This window comes from Phaseolus vulgaris, chromosome 8 (genome assembly GCF_051622355.1).
Source record: "Phaseolus vulgaris cultivar YP4 chromosome 8, ASM5162235v1, whole genome shotgun sequence".
NCBI classification, from domain to species: domain Eukaryota; kingdom Viridiplantae; phylum Streptophyta; class Magnoliopsida; order Fabales; family Fabaceae; genus Phaseolus; species Phaseolus vulgaris.
Genome location: NC_143505.1, coordinates 26213612 through 26227733, shown reverse-complemented (window position 1 = coordinate 26227733; position 14122 = coordinate 26213612).

Genomic DNA, 14122 nt, shown 5'->3' with positions numbered 1-14122 from the left:
TTAAAAAAGGCTTGCATAGATAAAAATATAGTAGATTATTTTACATACATGCCAAGATATCACCAAGTGAAGGTCAAGTCATCTATAGGCATCTACAAAGACAATTTTTTATGTGAAGTAGTGCCTAAAGATACTTGTCATGTCTTATTGAGACAACCTTTGCAAAGAATTGAAATTTCCATGAACAAAGGTTGTATCAACGAGACTACCTTCACACATAAAAGAGAAATTCTTCATGAAGGAGAACTCATGGGTCAAAATAGAGTTGATAAAACTCTAGAGCTTTTAAAAGGAAAATTATTGTCACCCATGAGAAAAGATGTTCAAAGACATTACCCTAGATACATTCCGTGTTTTAAAAATACATCTAAGGCGATGACTCATGAACTCTATACTCCTTCACCTTTTGCAAATGATCCTTGGGAAGACATAAGCCTAAATTTCATATTAGATCTTCCTAGGACAACAAAAGGTTTTGATTCCATTGTCATAGACATGGATAAACTCTTCCTTAAAGAAGTGACAAGTCTTCATGATTTCTCTTCAAACTTAGTGTTGGATAGAGCTCCAAAATTTGAAAACCATCATTTGAGGATTCTCTTGGAAAAACTTGCAACTAAGTTGTCCTTTTCAAATTCTTATCATCCTCAAAAGAATGGTCAAAATAAAATTGAAAACATAGCTCTTGTTACTATGCCTAGAGAAATCATGAAAGCCAACCACAATTCTTGGGATGAGTATCCTTTTTCTATTGAGCATGCATACAATAGAGTAGTCCACAAGACTACTAATATTTCTACATTTGAAGTTGTATGTGAACATAGTCCTCTTTCTCTTTTTGTGTTGTTACCACTTCCTAAAGGAATTATGCCTAAGGAACAAGTAACCACTATTGAAAATTTTACAAAGCATGAGAGGATTAGAGAACACATGCAACCATCAAAAGAGAAATATTGTAAAAAGTTGCCAAAAACAAAAGAAAAACAAAAATGGCAACTTCATAAAATTGATTTGTATATAACTGCTTCAACTAACTCATTTGCTTTATTAGATAATTCCCCTAGGTGGACGTTTGATCCGGGAGGGCAAGCATAGTTGAAGAAGCAAGAGGCTGCTATCCGAGATCAAATCTCTAGATCTGAGGATAGATCTTCTCAAGGAGAAGGAGATGATGGACACCATCCAGCCACATCCATTCCCCTAGCCATGAAGAAGAATAAGCAATGGATTTGAGGACAAATCCTTTTCAAGAGGGAGGGGATGATGGAAGAGGCCCAAGCACAAGCCCACATGCAAGCCCACCAAAGGGTAGATTTGGGCCAACCATAGAGTTATGGCCAAGAGGATCCAAGAAGACGTTCTTTTACATGTTCAAATGCCATAAACTCTAGTGTAGAGTAGACTTTAATTTCTTGTCAAAATTAGCATAGGAACTTTATTTGTAATTTTCTTAGAATTAATTTTGGCACCTAAAACACCAACCTCGGTAAACTTAGAGTTTCTAAAAAAACCTCTAAATTTACCAAGGCCGGTCTAGAAAGCCCATGGAGGGGGTGAACATAAAAACTAGACACACCCCTCCCCATGTGCTCATTTGTGCACCCATGTGCCATGTGCACCCATGTGCTTCACATTTACATTTCATTTGGCTAGCATTAGGGTTGCATTATGGTCCTCCTTAGCCTATAAAAGGAGGAGCCTACACCTTGTATTTTCAAGTTTATTGTGAGTAAAGTTATGCTGCCAATTTGTGCTCAACTTTGCTTCTCCCTAGAATCCTAGGCTCTAAACTTCAATTCCTTCATCTTTTCCCTTGAGTTGGCCGAACCACTCAATACCCATACTTATCATGCACCTACAAGATCAACACCACTCTTAGGAGGATCTTGCTCACTCTCATTCATTGCTTCCGCCCCATACTCTACATTGATTCAAGAAGAACTTCATGAAAATGCCATCACAGCCCGTGGCCTTTCCATACATGGGGAATCGACATCCTGGGCCCTTTCCCATTGGCGATCAGGCAGATGAAGTATTTGATCGTTGCCATCGAATATTTCACCAAATGGATAGAGGCAGAACCCGTGGCACAAATCACAGCGCACAAAGTACAACATTTTGTGTGGAGGAACATTGTGTGCCGTTTTGGCGTATCTAGGCGGTTGATATCCGACAATGGAACCCAGTTCGCCAGTCAACAGTTGAGAAACCTATGTGCTGAGGTAGGCATTAAACAGGTGTTTGCATCAGTTGAGCACCCCCAGACTAATGGGCAGGTAGAATCGGCAAACAGAGTTCTGCTGAGGGGATTAAAAAGAAGGTTAGAGAAAGCCAAAGGGGCGTGGGCGGAAGAGGTACCAAGGATCGTATGGGCATATCACACCATGCCCCAATCCTCTACTATGGAGACGCCTTTCAGTTTTGATGGAGGAGGGCCAAGCACACCTACCCAAGAAAGCCCAAGCCAAGGAGAGCGTCTAGACCAAGACCAAGGAGAGCGTCTAGGACGTGACGGAGAGCGTCTAGGACGTGAAGGTGAGCGTCTAGAACGTGAAGGAAGGCGACTATCCATGGAGCTAGACCGTCTAGGTCCCCTTACAAGATCAATGGCCAAACATGTTCAAAGACAAGCAAGTGAAGCCACGGATGGAAGAGAGAAGGCTTTGTATATGTTTGCATAAAGGCCCATTGGGGGTACTTAGTAGATAGGATAGTGTAGGAAGCATTTTGGATGGAAACCTTCTAGAATCTAGGGTTGTGTATGGCCGGTCATTGCACCTTAGAATTTAGATTTAATTTTGGTTTTATTTTTTCTTTAGAAATGTGGCTTAACATTTACGTCCACATAGCCTATAAATAGGAAGGCTATCTCCTTGTATTTGACAAGTTTAATTGAGTATTGTTATGCTACCATTTTTGTGCACTAGCTTTACTTCTCCTAGAAATCTAGGCTATAAACTTCAATCCTTTCACCTTTCTCCCTTAGCTGGCCGAACCACTCAAACATCACACTCCTCATGCACCTTCAAAGCCAACACAACTCCTAGGAGGGCTTTGTTTCACTCACCCATTGCTTCCGCATCACTTTTTACTACTTTGATTCAAGAAGAACACATAAAATGCCATCATTTGGTATCATGAGCTTTTGGTTTTTCAAGATGAGTAGCTTGGTCTTTTAATTTCAGTTCTTCTTTATTTCATCTTTGTCATTTCAATTCCTTACTTGTCTTGCTATTTTTATATTTTAAATTGTTCTTGGTGTGCTTATGGAAGATCCAACCAAAGCACAATTGTTCAATTGATCTTGAACAAATTCTGTGCAGCTTGTGATAGGATTCCTTACACCATTGTGTGGCTGTTTTTCTTTTAGGAAATTGAGTCCTTATTGCTTTCTTATAATTGCTTCATTTTATGCTTTGAGTCTTTATTTTCTGAATCTATAAATGTTGTGTCAAGTCATGTGAATCCATATTTGTCAACAATTCTTAGTAGTCCTATTATTGGCTTGATTGTTTCTTGCTTTTGGGTCTCTTTATATTGCTTTAATCTGCTGTTATTTTGATCCTTTGGTGCTTTTTATTTTTAGTTTGAGTTCATAATTGTGTCTTAGTTCTTACACAATTTCCATTCTTACATTTCCATTGTGTTAATTTTGGTTATCTTGCTGTTTTCTTCCAGTTTTCCAGATTTCCCCTGTATCATCTCTCTGTTCTGGGCTGTTTTGTTTAAAAAAAATATTTCCACCCATAGGAAAATTCTGATTTTCTGGAAAATGCAAGTTTAAAGTGTTATAGAAAAGACAAAAAAAGAATGAGGTCAAAAGAAGCAACAGAAAAAAAATGATAAATCTTACAAAATCAGAGTGCAAATCTTGAGCGCTCCAGCTGGCCTAACTGCACACCAAATTTGCAAAAATTATTAAAAAAAAAATGGTGCATGCGTTTTAGGTGATTCCAAAGCCAAAATTTAGATAAGATCCTGAATTTTCTTGCATCCAAATTTCAGAAACAAATTTTACAATTACAGCTCAGCATAAATCGGGGAACAAACACGTTTTCTGGCCCACAACATTTTCCAGTGGTGCTGTTTTTTTATTTGATCATCTAATCTAGTGCTTTTCTTTAGGAATTCCTTTTGTGTGCCAACTTTTATTGAGTACCTTTAATTGTTTGCTTTAATTTCTTGAATCTCTTTCTAAGTTGTCATATTATAAATCCTTTTGGTAGTACTGTTTTCTTTCAATTAAATTTGTTTCTTGCTTTTGTTTCTTGACCTCTCATTTTGGGTGCTGGAATTTAATTCTCTCTTGGTGCTTATGTGCATGGAAATTGACTTGGTTTAAGGTTAAGCCCTAGTGAATAGGTGCTGGAAATTGGAGAATTAAAGCCAACTTTCTAAGGAGGAGTCAAAGCTAAGGCGAAACAAGCTTTCTTGAAACAAACACTACAAACACCTAGAAGATCAACAATCAAGACAACAAAGAAAGTGCACTAACCAAAAAGAGGAACAACAAAGGGGGTTTTCTTATCTCCTTTACAACTTGGTTTATTGTTAATTACCTCTTTTAAATTACGTTTTAGACGGTGAGTGTGTCTTCAAGGGCTCAAAGTGTCCAAGAAGCCTCACCTAGGGCCGAATAGCATAGTAATTTTGCTTAGTAATTTGTTGCTTGTTTGAACTTGTTTTTCTTTTGATTTGGTAGAAACGTTTTGCATGCTTAGTATTGTTTAATTTTGTGCTATACCGACTAGTTTTGCTGCATATCTAGCTTACATAGTTTTCTTGCTTTTTGATTTCTCAACTTCTTGTGTTCTAAGTGTTCTACTAAGAGAAAATTTTGTGTGAAGTCATTGGAGGATAGTTTTTGGCAAGGAAAAGGCTTGGTACTTAAGTAGTCCTTTGTGACTCACCTCCCTTACCTGGAAAACTACCTTCTCTAACTTTCCTAAACATTCTCAAAGTAAAACACCTATATACACAATGTTTTAGCCATGTCTTCTTCTTCTCACTCTCCAAAGTCTATAGAAAGTGAAGTAAAATCTTTGAAAACTCTTTTAAAAGAAGTATACCAAGCGGTACAATTGATATCTTTTAGACAATTGCAGAATGAGAACAAAATCAATGAGTTGGCTAAAGCTCAAGAAGAGAAATCACAAAAATCACAAAAATAAAAAAAAACTCATGCATCCCATTCTCAAAGTATTGAGTCTCTAGGGGAGGGAAGCCGTAGAATCAATGATTATTACCAACCACCCCCTAGAAGAACTAGGCAAAGGGAACAAGAGGTGCCAAGGGAAACAAGAGTAGACCTACCTCATTTTCATGGAAAGGAAAATGTAGAAGTATATCTAGATTGGGAGATGAAGGTAGAACAACTCTTTGCTTGCCATAGGGTAAGTGAGGAACGAAAGGTACCCTTAGCCACCCTTAGTTTCCAAGGGAATGCCATGTATTGGTGGACCTCTCTCGAAAGAGATAGACGTCTTCATAGGGAACCTTCCATTACATATAGGAATGACCTTAGGGGAGCCCTAAGACGTCGACATATACCCTCTTACTACCATAGGGAGTTGATGGACAAGCTCCAAAGACTCCAACAAAGAAATATGAGCGTAGAGGAGTATAGACAAAAGATGGAGCTCTATATGATGAGAGCCTCTATTAGAGAGGAAGAGGAAACCACCATAGCTAGGTTCCTTAGTGGCCTATCACTTGAGATAAGAGATAGAGTAGAGCTCTTACCTTATCAAGACTTGAATGATTTGGTTCAACTTTGCATTAAGGTTGAGCAACAAAACTTGCGCAAAACCTCAAGTCAAAAGGTGAGCCCCTATTCTAGCTTTTATCCCAAGAAAGAGTTTAGAAGGGAGGGTAGTACATCCAAGGAAAAACCAAAAGAACCTACCAAGCCCTTCACCAAAGAAACCTCAACCCCACCCATCCGAGCTAGAGATGTCAAGTGTTTTAAGTGCTATGGTAGGGGGCATGAGCAAGCACAATGTCCAAACCAAAGGACTTTGTTTTTAAAAGGTGTAGACGAGTACACTAGTGGCGAGGATGAGCCTAGTGAGAAAGAGGAAGGGGGAGAGGATGAGAGGGTAGCTCCACTAGAGGGAGACTTGCTTATGATTAGGAGAACCTTCAACAATCACCCTAGCACATCCATGGAAACACAAAGGGAGAACATCTTTCATACAAGATGCAATGTTTTAGAAAATATATGTTCCCTCATTGTGGATAGTGGATCTAGTTGTAATTGTTGTAGTGCTAGGATGGATGAAAAGCTTAAACTACACGTAGTTCCTCACCCAAAACCTTACAAACTTCAATGGCTTAATGAAAATGGGGAACTACATGTAGACAAGCAAGTGGAAATCAAGTTTTCCATAGGGAACTACAAAGACAAAGTTTTATGTGATGTAGTGCCTATGGAAGCTTGCCATATCTTATTAGGGAGACCATGGCAATTTGATAAGAAAACCTTGCATGATGGTCTCACTAACGAGATTTCCTTCACCCATAAGTATAAAAAGTTTGTACTTAGTCCTTTACCACATTCTCAAGTGGTGAAAGACCAAATACAAATGAAACAAAAGAGGGATGAGGAAAAAAAAAAAAAAAAGAGAGCTAGAAAAAGAGAAAATCCTTAGGGATAGAAAGGCGTGGGAGAAGAGTGTTCCTTCCCACAAGGTTGGTCAACAAGAAAAACCTCTTGAAAATGTTTTTGAAAACTTGCTTCTTGTTGAACAACCAAGCCTTATCTTTTGTAAAGGAGCACTTACATGCACTGCCACAAGTAGTGAACTCATGGTTTTACCTCCTCAAGTACAAAACCTTTTGAGTAAATTTGAAGATCTATTCTCCCAAGAAGGACCCATTGGGCTTCCTCCTCTTAGGGGGATAGAACATCAAATTGACTTTATACCGGGGGCAAGCCTACCAAATAGGCCTGCTTATAGAACCAACCCCGAGGAAACAAAGGAGATAGAATCACAAGTTCAAGACTTGTTGGAGAAGGGTTGGGTTCAAAAGAGCCTAAGCCCTTGTGTTGTACCTGTCTTGTTGGTGCCAAAAAAAGATGGAAAATGGCGTATGTGTTGTGATTGTAGAGCAATCAACAACATCACCATCAAGTATAGGCATCCAATTCCGAGGCTTGATGATATGCTTGATGAATTGCATGGGTCAACTCTATTCTCCAAGATTGACCTTAAAAGTGGATATCACCAAATTCGAATGAAGGAGGGTGATGAGTGGAAAACCGCTTTTAAGACCAAATTTGGATTATACGAGTGGTTGGTGATGCCCTTTGGGCTTACTAATGCTCCAAGCACATTCATGAGGCTTATGAATCACACCTTGAGGGATTGTATAGGTAAATATGTAGTAGTTTACTTTGATGATATCTTAGTCTATAGTAAAAGCCTAGAAGACCATCTAAGTCACCTTAGGGAAGTTCTTCTAGTTCTTAGGAAAAATAGTCTTTTTGCCAATAGGGATAAGTGTACCTTTTGTGTAGATAGTGTAGTTTTCTTAGGTTTCATAGTTAACAAAAAGGGGTGCATGTAGATCCCGAGAAAATCAAAGCCATCCGCGAGTGGCCAACTCCACAAAATGTAAGTGATGTAAGAAGTTTTCATGGATTAGCTAGCTTCTATAGAAGTTTTGTACCTAATTTTTCTAGTCTAGCTTCTCCTTTGAATGAACTTGTGAAAAAAGATGTTGCATTTTGTTGGAATGAAAAGCATGAGCAAGCCTTTCAAAGGCTCAAAGCTCAACTCACCAATGCACCCATTCTATCTCTTCCAAATTTTTCCAAAACTTTTGAGATAGAGTGTGATGCATCGGGGGTAGGCATAGGTGCGGTTTTGTTGCAAGGTGGACACCCCATTGCTTATTTTAGTGAAAAACTCCATGGTGCCACCCTCAACTACCCCACCTATGACAAAGAGCTCTATGCTCTTGTGCGAGCCCTAAAGACTTGGGAACACTACCTTGTGTCTAAAGAATTTGTCATACATAGTGATCACGAGTCTTTAAAATATTTAAAGGGCCAACACAAGCTCAACAAGAGACATGCTAAATGGATGGAATTTCTTGAACAATTTCCTTATGTAATCAAATACAAGAAAGGGAGCACCAATATAGTGGCCGATGCTCTTTCAAGACGGCACACACTCTTTTCAAAACTAGGTGCCCAAATTCTTGGATTTGACCACATAAGAGAGTTTTACCAAGAAGATCAAGAACTTTCATCCATCTATGCTCAATGTCTACATAGAGCACAAGGAGGTTACTATGTGTCCGAGGGATATCTTTTTAAAGAAGGAAAACTTTGCATTCCCCAAGGAACACATAGAAAACTCCTTGTCAAAGAATCACATGAAGGGGGACTCATGGGCCATTTTGGAGTTGATAAGACTCTAGATCTTTTAAAAGCAAAATTTTGTTGGCCACACATGAGGAAAGATGTCCAACGACATTGTTCTAGATGTATATCATGTTTAAAAGCAAAGTCTAGAACAATGCCGCATGGACTCTACACCCCTTTGCCGATTGCAAATGCTCCTTGGGAAGACATTAGCATGGATTTCATTTTAGGACTTCCTAGGACTGCAAGAGGCCATGACTCTATTTTTGTGGTAGTGGACCGTTTTAGCAAAATGTCCCACTTTATTCCATGCCACAAAGTAGATGATGCTCAAAATATTTCTAAACTCTTCTTTAGAGAAGTGGTGAGACTCCATGGTCTCCCTAGAAGTATAGTGTCCGATAGAGATCCCAAGTTTATAAGCCACTTTTGGAAAACTCTTTGGGGTAAACTTGGAACAAGACTACAATTTTCAACTTCTTGTCATCCTCAAACGGATGGGCAAACCGAAGTAGTCAATAGATCTCTTGGAACTATGCTTAGGGCTATCATGAAGGGCAGCCACAAATCTTGGGATGAGTACCTTCCCCACATTGAATTTGCTTACAATAGAGTAGTTCACAAGACTACTAGTGCTTCCCCTTTTGAGGTAGTATATGGTTTCAATCCTCTCACGCCTATGGATTTAATACCCCTTCCTAATCCACAAGATTTTGTGCATAAGGAAGGAGTAATCAAAGCTGATTTTGTCAAGAAAATGCATGAGAAGATTAAAATCCAAATTCAACAACAAAATGAGAAGTACACAAAATACAACAACAAAGGGAAGAGAGAAATAATTTTTGAGGAAGGAGACTTAGTTTGGCTTCACCTTCGCAAAGATAGATTTCCAAATCAAAGGAAATCCAAACTAAGTCCCCGAGGTGATGGACCTTTCCAAGTTCTCAAGCGAGTCAACAACAATGCATATAAGTTGGACCTACCTCTTGAATATGGAGTACATGACACTTTTAATGTAATTAATCTTTCTCCATTTGTAGGTACCAATGACGATGACGAGCTGGATTTGAGGACAAATCCTTTCCAAGGGGGAGGGGATGATGGAGGAGGGCCAAGCACACCTACCCAAGAAAGCCCAAGCCAAGGAGAGCGTCTAGACCAAGACCAAGGAGAGCGTCTAGGACGTGACGGAGAGCGTCTAGGACGTGAAGGTGAGCGTCTAGAACGTGAAGGAAGGCGACTATCCATGGAGCTAGATCGTCTAGGTCCCCTTACAAGATCAATGGCCAAACATGTTCAAAGACAAGCAAGTGAAGCCACGGATGGAAGAGAGAAGGCTTTGTATATGTTTGCATAAAGGCCCATTGGGGGTACTTAGTAGATAGGATAGTGTAGGAAGCATTTTGGATGGAAACCTTCTAGAATCTAGGGTTGTGTATGGCCGGTCATTGCACCTTAGAATTTAGATTTAATTTTGGTTTTATTTTTTCTTTAGAAATGTGGCTTAACATTTACGTCCACATAGCCTATAAATAGGAAGGCTATCTCCTTGTATTTGACAAGTTTAATTGAGTATTGTTATGCTGCCATTTTTGTGCACTAGCTTTACTTCTCCTAGAAATCTAGGCTATAAACTTCAATCCTTTCACCTTTCTCCCTTGAGCTGGCCGAACCACTCAAACATCACACTCCTCATGCACCTTCAAAGCCAACACAACTCCTAGGAGGGCTTTGTTTCACTCACCCATTGCTTCCGCATCACTTTTTACTACTTTGATTCAAGAAGAACACATAAAATGCCATCAAGTTTGGTTTACGGGTCGGACGCGATGATCCCGGTAGAAATACATGAGAGCTCGCCACGTTTTCAAAACTTTGTGGCGGAGGAATCCAATGAAGAGAGGCGGGTAAACCTGGATCTGCTAGATGAGGCCAGGGAAGAAGCTAGAATAAAAGCTGAAGCGACGAAGAGAAGAGTAGAGCGGCAATATAGCTCTAAGGTAAAGCCGCGACAGTTTCAGGTCGGCGACCTAGTGATGAGGAAAGCTCACCCATACGAGTTGGAGAATAAGCTATCTCCCAAGTGGACCGGACCCTTCAGAGTTACTGAGGCTAAGGGCAACGGTTCGTACAGCCTAGAGACCCTGGATGGAGGTCCTATTCCGCGCAGTTGGAATGCAGCCAACTTAAAATTTTATTTCAGTTGACTTATGTAACCAGTTATGTAACAATTTAGTTGAAGGGGACGCTCTTTTTCCCTCTCGGGGATTTTTTAATGAGGTCACCCTAATAAAGGTAAAACCAATTTGAGAAAAAGAAGTGCCTTGGTTTTTAGCCTGTATCTTTCTCCGTTTGAAGTAAGGAAAGGCGTCGCCGAGAAAGAAGGCGTCGCCGAGAAACAAGGCGTCGCCGAGAAAGAAGGCGTCGCCAAGAAACAAGGCGTCGCCAAGAAAGAAGGCGTCGCCAAGGAAGAAGGTGCCGCCTAGGTCAAGGCGTCGTCAAGAAAGAAGGCGTCGCCTGGATGGAGGCGGGCGCCGTCGATGAGCAGGGCGTAGGAAAGCGCGCAATATGCGAAATATATGCAGAGTAAAGTGACGTTGCAAAAATCAATTGATATAGAAAGAGTTGGTGTTACAAGCAATGATCAATACAGTTGAAGTAGCCCAAATGGGGCGAATATTACAACTCGTGCAAATCACAAAAGAGCCACTTTTCAGTGGTCATCAGAATCAGCACTGGAGGAAGGCGAAGCCCCTTTCCCAGCCCACAGAGCTCGGGTAAGTCGTGTCCTCCTTTCTCGGTTTATTTTCGAACCTGCACCAAGAGAGATAAATGTGTCAGAGATACCATGAAGCAAGACATGCACGTACAGAGAACAACAAGGGCCGGAGTTTCTAGGGCATCGACTCTTACCTATGTACTTTTCAAGAGTCCCAGCGTTGGACTCCAGGCTGATCAAAGTGGTAGAGTCAAAACCTCCCGCCTCAGCAAGAATCTGGCAAGCTATTTGATCACTTGGAGCCAGCTTCTTGAAGGGTGTGGTTTTGAGGGCCCTCGTCTCTCTCACCCAATACAGCGGAAACCCATCCAGAGCGTCAGGAACAAGATCAGTACGGTAGATCTTGAAGAACCGACCCTTCCACCCAGAGAACGCGTTTTGGAAGGGTGTGAAGAGAACTCTCCCGGGTACATTACTGAGAGTTACCCAGAGGTTGTGTGATGTGATTCCAATAGCCACATAGAACAAGATTCTTGACATTTTTAGGAATCACCTTGAGCTGGAAAATATAGAGGCACTTTTCTTAGAGTTGGATCATTGTTCTAAGACAAGAACTCACCAATTACTAGTACCAAATCCCAAACTCATTTGGATGAACCAAATATTGTCAAATTGAATCAACAAAGAGATTAAAACTTGGAATGACCGAATAGAATTAAGCAAGTAAACATATGAACCGAACAAAATAGAAATTAAAAACAAAAACAGAACATAGGTGCTGGAAAATGGAAAAACCGAACCAAAACAACTCAAGAACACAAGGCAACATGAACAATTGAAAAAGAAGAAAGGAAGGAGAAGAGAGTGCTCATGAAGATGGAAGAATGTTGGATGATCTCGCCACTAGAAGTGTGGAATGCTCCTAGATGAGAGTGATGCCGCCACTTGAGGACTCCAATGATCCATCAAGATAAGACTAGAGAAGAAGGCTCCAAAAGCTCTCCAAAGGTCACTCAAAATTTGAGTAGAGTTTTCTTAGATTAATTCCAATCTGAATTTTACAAAGGAAGCACCTCTATTTATAGCCTAAGGTGCTGAAAAATAGGTGGGAAATTTCAAATAAACTCATTTGAAATTCCCACCAAAAACAAGTCACATGGGAGGTGTGACCTTTTTCTACTATGACACCTCCCAAAAACTACACCTACACCACTCTCCTAAGTCACATGGGTAATGTGACTTTATTTTACATTTTCACACTCCTTTATTTAATAACCACACCTCCTAAAACTATACAAGAGTATTTCAAAGCTTGGCCTTGCCCCTCATGGGATGGACTTGGGCTCTTTGGGCTTTGGCCTTCTTGGGCTTGGGCTTTGGGCTTGGGCCTCATCTTTATTTTATGTCTTCTTTTTATTTTGAGAAGACTAGAAGGAAGAACTTCAAATGTGAGGGTGGATGTCCTCTTCCTCCATTAATAAAAGCCTCCTTTATTTGATTCTCATCATTGTGTCTCTGCCTCTTCACCTCAAAGAAGTGAAGAAATAGGTCAAACGAGGGTGCACAACCCAGAAACTCGAAGAGAATGTCGAAGGCTTTGACAAAGGCCCAGCTGTTGGGGTATAACTGGGCCGGAGCAACGTTGATCTCCGACAGCAGTTCCTTCTCGAACCGGGAAAAGGGTAGGCGCACTCCGATGGTCTTGAACACCACCTGGTAAAAGTAAAAGAAAGGGACCCCTTCATTGGCCCGTTCGTCTCCACATACTGGCTCCCCTAGAGAGCAAGGGAGCACAGCGATGTCATCGTCATGCCTCCTCGCGAAGGCCCGGTGGTCATAAGAACACGAATCCCCTTTGTGCTCCCTTATGGCCCTGGTAGCGAGTAAGCATGAACACTCATCAAGAAGTTCTCTCGAGGCCCAAGGGTATAAGTCCTTGGGACTGACCCTGGACGAAGCAGCATGAGAAGACATTCTTTAACAAGATCAAAAAAAACTCATGCATCCCATTCTCAAAGTATTGAGTCTCTAGGGGAGGGAAGCCGTAGAATCAATGATTATTACCAACAACCCCCTAGAAGAACTAGGCAAAGGGAACAAGAGGTGCCAAGGGAAACAAGAGTAGACCTACCTCATTTTCATGGAAAGGAAAATGTAGAAGTATATCTAGATTGGGAGATGAAGGTAGAGCAACTCTTTGCTTGCCATAGGGTAAGTGAGGAACGAAAAGTACCCTTAGCCACCCTTAGTTTCCAAGGGAATGCCATGTATTGGTGGACCTCTCTCGAAAGAGATAGACGTCTTCATAGGGAACCTTCCATTACATATTGGAATGACCTTAGGGGAGCCCTAAGACGTCGACATATACCCTCTTACTACCATAGGGAGTTGATGGACCTTTCCAAGTTCTCAAGCGAGTCAACAACAATGCATATAAGTTGGACCTACCTCTTGAATATGGAGTACATGACACTTTTAATGTAATTAATCTTTCTCCATTTGTAGGTACCAATGACGATGACAAGCTGGATTTGAGGACAAATCCTTTCCAAGGGGGAGGGGATGATGGAGGAGGGCCAAGCACATCTAGCCATGGGAGCCAAAACCCACACCATGAAGAGCGTCTAGACCAAGGAGAGCGTCTAGCCCCAAGGAATGAGCGTCTAGACCGTGAAGAAGGAAAGCGTCTACCCATGGAGCGTCTAGGTGTGCCATTAGACCGTCTAGGTCCTCTCACAAGATCAATGGCCAAGCATGTACAAGCACAAGTGGAAGAAGCCACGGATGGAAGAGAGAAAGCCTTGTATATGTTTCATCAAGGCCCAATAGGGGTATTTAGTAGATAGGGTAGTGTAGAAAGTATTTTGAAATGAAACCTTCTAGAACTTTGCTAGGTGTGACCGGTCATGGCACATGGCATAGCTTTGCATTTCATTTGGTTTACATTTCATTAAGCATTAGCTTATGATTTACGTCCCAAATAGCCTATAAATAGGGAGGCTATCTCATGTATTTGGCAAGTTTATTGTGAG